General features: G+C 32.2%; 1 long non-coding RNA gene across 1 annotated transcript; it reads left to right on the top strand.

Moving 5' to 3' along the window:
- The first annotated feature begins 7834 nt into the window (after positions 1 to 7834).
- Positions 7835 to 8942, top strand: LOC116119083. The gene is made up of 3 exons (XR_004126314.1): positions 7835 to 8097; positions 8249 to 8465; positions 8621 to 8942. It is a non-coding gene; the product is annotated as an uncharacterized LOC116119083 (long non-coding RNA).
- Positions 8943 to 10219: the final 1277 nt, after the last annotated feature.

Below are 10219 nucleotides of genomic sequence, written 5' to 3'. Positions count from 1 at the left end.
AGGTGAGTGGAAGCTCCTGTCGGGGCGTGGAAGCTCCTGGACGGTCCATGGAGGTGCGTGGAGGGTTCCAAAGGTGTCATTTCCTTCTCTTTAAAGAATTAAGTGCACACTTGGTATGATATTGCGAGTCTATTCTAGTTATTGAGCCATAAACACGTGTAAGTATGTTATTTGTCAAATATAGTTAACCTTTATTTGATAAATGAATAGAAATTTTTTGTATTTGTTATAGAAAAGTGTTAAGTTATAAACGTGCAATGACTGTTAGAGCACCTGCTTAGAAGGAAAGGGTAATAAACATGATTAGAACTCTACAAACTCACACCCTAATATTAAGAGACACAGAGGATGAGTTGGTGCAACTAGTAAATCATTTCATTCACGTAAATCAAAAGATACAAGAAATTGTCTAGAAAGGAGGATTAATTAGAGATGAGATAAAATACAATATCCTTAGAGAGACTCTTATATAATTACCTTAGTCTCGTTGGTCTCCTTGATCTGGTTTAGAACAAACTGAAAGTTCAAAACCCTAAAGATGTCTATAAAGCTTATAGACATTTAGTCAATAACAACATCAAGGAGTATATAGATTGGGGTGCTAGAAAGACGGCTGGTGCATCCATTGGAGTCTCCACTCGTAAAGGAAATCACAAGAAATTAGGAGTTTCCTTGCCTAGAATAACTTACAAGTTAGATAAAGACCTTAAGATAATGCTTATTAGATCCTTCCCAGTTTATGGGATGTGGCATTACATTTAAGTTTTTTTTTTAAGACGTTTGTTTGTTTTAATGTCACTACATGTTGAATTCTATTTATATAATGGAATTAGTTTTAATTTTTATTTATTTATTCTATGTGAATTTATGTTGAAGAATACTTATGTGATTATGTCTTAATATTATTTTAGAATTGCAATTAATTATATCTATGATAATTGGAGATTAGAATTTCGGATAATGATTGTTGACATGGTTAACTTTTGATTCCAAATCTAATATACAATTATTATTAATATAATTAATTAAATATATGTATGTTGTGAGCATTGAATAACATGCATTATCCAATGTGTAAATTTTTTTTAGAAATGGCATCTTCATCTAAGAACATTGTCGCCGAACTCAATAAGGGAGAAAGATTTAACGGTGAAAATTATGAGATATGGAGCATGAAAATCCAATATGTCTTGAAAGAACAAGAGGTTCTTGAAGCTCTTACCACGACCATGGAAGAGCTTGAAGAAGGAGGCATGGCTCAACATAGAAAAGATCGTTTGGTTGATGACATGTGGAAGAAAAAGGATTCCACTGCTCACATTACTTTGTTGAGCAACATGGACAATGATCTCATGAAAAGGTACCGGCAATACGAATTAGCAAAGGATATGTGGTCCACCCTTGCTAAAAAGTTTGGAGCTATGTCCATAACCAAACTCTGGTCGCTTACAATCAAGTTTGACACTTACAAGAAAAAGCCTGAACATACTATAAGAGTGCACTTAAGGCACTTGTCAAACATGATTAGCGAGTTGAGAGATGCAGGTCATGTCCTAACTAATGAACAATAGGTTCAAGCTGTCATAAGATCATTGCCTCAAGATTGGGAACATACGAAGATACACCTTACCCACAATGAAGGCATCCAAAATTTAGAAGATGCCACACGACATCTGGAGCTGGAAGAAGACCGCTTTAATGTTAGTAAGGCAAATACTGATGTGTATATGGCTGGTTCTAGTTTACATGGTGGGAAGGGATTTAAGCGTAAATTCCAAGGTGGATCCCAAAGGAAAAGCAATAATGATAAGGCACAAGGAAAGAAAAGAAAGTTTTACAAACACGGAAAAGGAAAACATCCTGCTAGAAAGAAAAACATGACAAAGGTGAAATGTTATAACTGTGGGAACAAGGGACATTTTGCTCCCAATTGTAGCGAGCCGAAGAAGGTAAATTACTTGTTTGTACATGTAAGTTCTATAAATGTTTTCAGTTCTATTTTTCTAACCGAATCTCATCCTTTGTAGACTGTAGATTCAGCAGCCACAGACCACATAGCAAAAGACATGGAAGCTTTCGTGGAGTTTTGACGAATATCATGGGAAACAAAATGGATATATGTAGGTAACAACTTTAGAGTAGAAGTTAAAGGGATCGGCACATGTAAATTAATCATGCGTGGAGGTCGAATCCTCTAACTACATGATGTGTTATATACACTTGATATTCGTCGAAATTTGATTTCCGTGTTAGAACTTATTAAATTAGGTTTTAATTTAAACTTTTCCGGTACTAGTGTCCATTTGTTTTTGGACACAAAATACAATGATTGCGGTTATATTTTTGATGGTTTTATTGTGCTTGACAGTGATTACAATTATAGTAATGCTTATTTTTCCTTCATTACATCTTCCAATAATGATGATGTGAATGTATGGCATGCAAGGCTTGGCCATATTGGCTAATAACGAATGAATATACTAGCAAGAGAAGGCTTGTTAGGAACCTTAACAAAAGTAGATTTGTCTACTTTTGAACATTGCCAAATTGGAAAAATAGCAAGAAAACCATTTGAAAAAGCGATAAGAGCTGAAGTTCCATTGCAATTAATTCATTCTGAAATATGTGGTCCAATGAATATGAGGGCTAGACATGGGGCTATTTATTTTATCACATTTATAGATGATTTCACCCGATATGGTTATATCTTTTTGATCTCTTATAAATCTGAAGCTTTAGAGTGCTTTAAGAAGTTTAAAAAACTTACTTGAGAATCAATTAGATAAAAAGATAAAAGTTATACGAACCGATCAAGGTCGTGAATATTTATCTGATCAGTTTAAAAATTTTTGGGATGACATGGGAATAGAACGTCAATTAACTATTTCAAGAACTCCGTAACATAATGGTATTGTAGAAAGAAGAAACATAACCCTACTTGAAATGGTGAAGTCTATGGTGGCACAAGCAAATTTTCCCATTACCTTTTGGGGTGATACCTTATTGACTACCACCTACATACTCAACCGAGTACCCTCCAAATCTGTTACTACTACACCATATGAGTTATGGACAAATTGGAAACCCAATTTGAATCTCCTAAAACCATGGGGATGTGTTGCCTATGTTCATGACCCTTCCTGTAAATATGGAAAATTTGGTCCAAGGGGGAAGAAATGTATCTTTATAAGATACTCAGAACATTCAAAGGGCTACGTCTTCATTAGAGAACAAAAAAGTGGTAACATCACTGAGTTTGAATAATGAGATGTCACATTCTTAGAAACCGAATTTCCTAAAAAAGGCGAGACAGTTCAAGACTTGTTTCTATATGAAACACAAGACCAAGGCAATCCCGCTGTTGAAAACCACTTGGTTATACTTGTAAGTAACTAACCAGATTCGCGCAGCGAAAAAACATACTATTTAAAACGAATTGATCAATTACACGAACCAAGATCCGAGTACAGATTATAACGTTTTCATGCATGAATTGAAACGTAAAATAAGATTGTATTAAAAACAAATCCATACAAGGATTTAGTTCATACCGACGTTTGGAGGTCCTCTGAATATCTTTGATTTCGGACACGAACACTGTTCATGGTCCACTGTTCACATGATTCTTCGCTAATCGATCCAATGTAGGATTGCACTCACAGAAGTCCACACGAAGATAATCCGAAGAACCGACAATTGTTTTGCTAGAACAATTGCTGGCATCAAGAACAATCAAAATTGAAAAATTTTCTTCTTCATTTGAAGAAGAAAACATAAGAGACAGAGAACCTTTGGGTGGCTAATGAATAATTCTACTTGTTTTAATTTTAAGTTGCACTTATATAGTGCAACAATTAAAACACTATTCCACTTAGGAATAGCCTTGGGCTCCAACCCTAGTTCACCCTTGTAACCAAACACACCCTTTATGGTATTTTAATTAATCAATTATTATTATTATTAAAATCAGTTAATATATAATAATATATTAACATTTAATTAATAATAATAATTCATTTAAATATATACATAGATATATTTAAATATAATCTCGCTAATTTAATTTTAATATTAAAATTAAATACAGGCAACAATCTCAGCAAATTTAATTGCACTATGAGATTACCAAAATACCTTTTTATCCCAAAAGATGAAAATGCCCTTCTCGCAAATTGATTCTTAAATTACCTTCTAAGTGTGTAACCCGTAGGCTCTTCATCATGTCGGCAGTGTGTAGCATGGCGATTAACAGCAATTAATCATCTAACTATGCACAGATCAAAATTAGCCCTTGGCAAGGCATCATGACCACCCAATGGATTCGGATTCAGTGAAACCATAGCCTGTCAATGATATGGTTACGGTGCAATCAAATCCTTTCATCAACTATTATTTCGTCGACACTGAGGTACATAAATAGTGTCAACCTGAGATATCCTTGACATGGTTGTATTCAGTTACTGCACCAATGACAGGAAGATTGAATTGGATTGAGCAACAACTCAATCCCACTGTGGCCACAAATTTATTGTCATTGCCATTTACTGAATTACCCAGTGAGATAACTTCTCCTGTACTCGGGTGTAATGACTTCTTTCTAATAGTATATTTTATAACATATACTATGAAAACATACATAATTAGCATATGAAAATGTAATTCTTTACATATATCAAAATAACAAGTACAAAAATTTAGCAACAATGGACAGTAATGCCAATTCTCTCTGCTTGTCGACGTCCTTCCCACTGCTGCTCACCTATTTCCTGCAAAAACATGGAAAAACAACGGGGTGAGCATAAAAATGCTCAGTAAGTAAATCCCTTAACTTTTCTTCTTCTTTGATTCTTTCCTTACTTAATTCTATTCTTCTTTCTTTCTCTATTTCTAATTCTCACTATTCTTTTCTTTCTTTCTAATTCTGTCTGTTTCTTTCTTTCTTTCTTACTCTTTCCATTCTTTCTCTTCTTGCTACTCTTCTATTCTTTCTAACCATAATAAAATTCATGGGAATATGCATAAATGTAATGCATATGCAATAATGCATAAAAATGCATTTTATTTATTCTTTCTATTTCTTTTCTTTTCTTTTCTAGTCTATTCTGTTCTATTCTTTTCTTCTCTATTCTTTTCTTTTCTTTGCTTGTTCAAGCTTTCTCATTCTTTCTTATTCTTTCTTTTCTTATTCTTTTCTTTTCTTATTCCTTCTTTTCTTATTCTTTGCCGATCAGACTTGGTTGATGTATGGATTCGAAACCTTGGCCGTGTGAGTGAGTACAGTCCTCATCTACATGCACTCTTGCGGACCGTACACATTCTTCTTTCTTCTTAGGCCACTCAATTAAGGTGACGTGCATGTAGGAATTCTTCTTGGTACAACCCTCATCCACATACACTCTTACGAGTCGTACAATTCTTCTTCTTCTTATGCCACTCAATTAAGGTGACGTGTATGTGGGAATTTCTTCTTAACACTCACGGTTCCCCATCACACCAACCTATTCTTTTCTCTTCTTTAACACTTTTTATTTCTTTAATTCTTTAATGCTTTTTCTTTCTTTCTCTTTATTCTTATAATGTTTTATTCTTTCTTTCTTTATAACTACAAGAAATATATTATATTGTGACAAAATTAATTTTGTCAAATGTTATTTTGTCACAAGTAATACAGGTATTATGACAAAATAAATAAACATCACATTAAGTATGACAAAGAGAATATACCGTGACTAAAAAATATATTGTCAAAATATTTTATCACAATAAAGAACCCCATAAGAAATATAGTGAAGAAAAACATTTTTATCATAATATTTCATCACAAATTTTTGGCGCCAAATTTTGGCGTCTAGGTAAATTGTTTATTGTGACAAACATATTTTGTCATAATACATTTTTGTCACTAAATTTAGTTATACATGCTATACCTACAAATTATTTTGTCACAAAAGAATTTATTTATTATTACAAAAAAAATTGTCATAATATATGCTAAAATATAGGTATTAATAACAAAATATTTTAGTCAAATTAAATGTGATATTTTGTGACAAAAATTTGCTAAAAAAACATAATTAATATTGGTACAACTATTTTTCATTCCTCTTAAGTTTTCAGTAATAACATATATGTCTTTAAAAAGAAAAAACTCATTCATAATTTTAGCATATATGTCACAAAAAAAAAAAAAAAAAAACTCATTAACATATAGGATCAAGTACGAGGTCAAGGGCTAGGAAATTTGGTTGGGATCGGGGGGTGACAGGGGCTAGATCAAAGAAATTTGCTAAAATAAATTACCAACAAATTAGCGATGAAAAAAAAAAACCTGTTTGTAAAATCATAGCAACGCATTTCAATCCGTTGCAAATATTTGTTCCCAAATTTCAGCTCCTAATCCGTTGTTAAATTATTACTTTTATTTTTATTTTTTACTTTTTATTTCTAAGAACTTGAGAAGGCCAAAAAATTGTAAAAAATACAAAATCATTTATAATTTTATAAATGTAAATATTACGTACCATTTTTGGCTTTAATGATACAAGAATACAAATCAAATTCAAACTGAATAAAATTCATAAACTGCTAATGCATACTCTACTTACAACTTGTATTAGCAGCAAACAAAGGCCGATCCATAGAGACTAGTTAAGCATATTACCTAACTTAAGATCATAGCAAATGAATGAAAAATGGGTGCGGTGCGGTTAGAGCCGGCAGTGGGCTATACCATGCATAAAAATTCAAGGCTCATCACGTCATGGGTCATGCCGTGCCTAGGTCTGCAAAAATTCGTGCCCTATTGTGCTGTGCTAGCCCACCAAATTTGAAGGCTTCCAGCACAGCTCGCTATATATCGTGTCGTGTCTTGGACCGTGTCGTGGGTCTATCAGTCCACGTTCTTTGTAAAAATATTTAATTTTAATATTTATAAATTATGATAATTTCGATTTATTATTATAAAAATATTTTCTATATTATATGTAGTGACATTTTGTATTTATATTAATTAAAAAATATATAATCACTATGAAATATAATAAAATAACGAGACATTGAAATATAATTGAATTTCAACACTTTTTATTATTTATAATTATAAATTACAAATACAAATTTATAAATTAGGATTAGTAATTATTATACATTTTCATTTTAATTAATTTTTAAATTCTTAAAATCTTAAAATCTTTGAATATATCTGCAAAGGCTTTTAAGTTCGAATGGGCTCGCGTATTTGCATTACCCAAAATCCCTAAGTCACTCATTCTATTCTTCACATTCCAAATCGCAGCACCTTGTCTAGGGCTCATTCATCTGATCTTAGCAAAACTAATTATCTTTGCATTCTTCACCTATTCAAGCATTCCAGTCGAAGAAATCTGATTTCGTCTGTCATTCAAGAGGATTAGCCAAGCGATTTCTTCTCATCTCTCAACTATCGAGTAGCCGCTACTTTGATACAATCAGACCAATACTTCGAAGTTTGAGACTGAGTTTGCCTTTTGTCATCTCCATTCGTTTGTATCTCGTCTGAGTTGACTTCTAAGTTGTGAATGGTGAGTTGTTGGGTTGGTTTCAAACTTTCAATTTCTTCATTCACCATTCATTTCAAAGTTAGAAAATAGAAATTTTAAAGCCAAAGAAATGTGTTTACTAGCTGTTTATAAATATTAGCCGAAATGGGTAAGAAAAAGATAGTTGACAAAGCTCTATTCTACTTTACTTTTCCCATTTGATACTTGCTGACTTGGAATTTTGAAGTCAAATTTCTTGATTTGATGGCTTCTCGCTTAAAAACTTGTGAATCCAAGTTTCAATAAAAGCCATAAAACTCAATTTTATTGTTATCTTTTCAGATGTTGGTTTGAAGTGTTGGCATAGCTTCAAAGAGCTTAATATTTTTGTTTTTTGGGCTTCGATTCTGAAGTCAGATATCTATATAGATATTTTTAAATGTTTTGTGTGCATTAACTTGTTCTGATTACTGTGGTGCAGGTTGATGCTCTTCAAGATGTTTGATCTAACTTGACACAGAGTTGCAAGTTCTTTTTTATAAAGTTTTGGAGGATTTGGATGCACATCTTTATAATAAGGGTGAATATAGGTATTCAATCATCTTGGGGATCAAACTTCTAACTATAATATTTGCTTTAAAATCCTAATTAATTGATTTGAACCACCTAACTATATGTTATTGAGTTTGAAAGGCAGGGAAAAATATTCATGTGCTATTAAAATTTTGCAGTATAAATGGCATCAAGTTCTAATCCCACCCTCACTGCCACCCAACCTGAGGTGTCCTCAGAACTGCAACGGAGGGGTAAGTCGATTGCAATGGATAGTGATATTGAGGACTTAGAGACATGGTCCACCACTCCCAATGAAACTGTTGAAACCATTGCAACTGTTGGTAATGAAGAGGGTGACATTAATCCATTTGCAAGAAAAAAGAGAGCTAAGATGTCAGTGGTGTGGAATGATTTTAAGGAAGTTCATTGAACGAAATTTCTTTTATTAAAATATTAATAACTTTTCGTTGTTGTATTCTACATCTCTAATTACTTGCTAATTGCTAGTGCATATTCTGAGATAGATGATGAATTGTTTTCTTTTGCAGGTTTGCTTTTCTCTAAGTTTTTGTTTTGGTGGAAACAAAGGCATTGGATATGCTGCTTGGTTACACATTCTTTGATCTTGTTTTGATTGCTTTCATGCTCTGTGGAGTCCCTGCTGATGTATGGTCCATTGGTTGAATTTATATTGCTTACTGTCATCTATATGGAGGTCTTTTTTGTATTTAGCTTATTGGATTATCATATCCATATGAGCTATCTTTGAAGGGTAGCCCAGAATGAATGGCTCTTGAGGTACATCACATTGCACCAATTACTAAATTCATTTTATGTTTAATGCTATATTTTTCTTCATCACAGTTTTTTGTGCAGAAGTCTATGATGTAGAAACATGACCATCTTAATCTTACTTTCTTCATGTTTGTCTGAACTGTGGTTGAGGATATTGTTTTCTTCATGGAGGATATGCTGATTTGTGTTCATTTTTGTCTCCATATTAGTGGAGAATGTGTAAATTTATAAAAGATGCCTTTGTTGAATTATTAACATTAGATCTAAATCTAATGCCTTTGTTGAAACCTCCATTTACTGTTTTGTAAGCTTTAAAGTTGAACGTGTTAATTTATATAATGCATTGCATTCAGCCTCATATTATTTGATGTTGAATTCTCCCAATTTATGTAATAAGTGGTTTGAAAATGCATTTTGAGCTCTAATTCGAGCTCTATAAGGACTCGACTAATTATTTATGCTTATTTGTTCATGCTATTAAATTTTGTACAAAATTATTTTAGTCATTACAATTTTGACAAATATATTGTCATATAAACAAACATGTGACAAATAAATGTTGTTAGCACATAATTTTTGTCACTGTTAAAATTATGAGAAAATATTTAGTCCTATTTACAATTTTGACAAAATCAATTTTGTCATAATATATTATTTCCTCACCATAAATCTTATTATTTGGTCTTTAAATGTAAATCAATTAGACAAAATATTACTTATATTGATAAAAATTCCTTCTATTGTTACAATAATTTATCACAATAAATTAGTTTAAAGTGACATTATTATCACCAATAAATAATTAAGCTATGGTGACAAAACGCTCTTTTGTCACCATATACTTAAGAGTAAGAGCTTAATGTGACCAACCTGATGACCAATACAATTCCTCACATTAGCGAAATGGTCATAATTTTGATTTTACAGTGACGAATTATTTTATTATTAGAAGCCTAAATTCTTGTAGTGTATTCTTTATTCTTTATTCTTTATTCTTTGTTCTTTATTCTTTCTTAAGTTCTACACATACACATTATATGCATATGGATGGCTCATGCTTAAAATTTCTTACTTAAATGCACTTATGAAATGCCCATATGCAATGTTGCATAAATTAAGGCTTCTACTCAACTCATACTCTCTTTAGCTTTCATCAAACAATACTTGTGCATTAACAAACCCTAATGTAATTATCATTCTATTTTTTCTTAAACCATCCAAATTGAGAGAAAAACTCTATTGTAACATCACCATACCTACATGGCAAAACACTCCCAAAAGTTTCTCCAATTCTTCCAACTTCAACCCATCATCAAGCCATCACATACCCTCCTTGTTAGAGTAGATGCCCA

This window comes from Pistacia vera, unplaced genomic scaffold (assembly GCF_008641045.1).
Source record: "Pistacia vera cultivar Batoury unplaced genomic scaffold, PisVer_v2 Contig872, whole genome shotgun sequence".
In the NCBI taxonomy this organism is placed as follows: domain Eukaryota; kingdom Viridiplantae; phylum Streptophyta; class Magnoliopsida; order Sapindales; family Anacardiaceae; genus Pistacia; species Pistacia vera.
The sequence above is the reverse complement of the archived record's forward strand: the minus strand, read 5'-3'. Positions and strand labels throughout refer to the sequence as shown.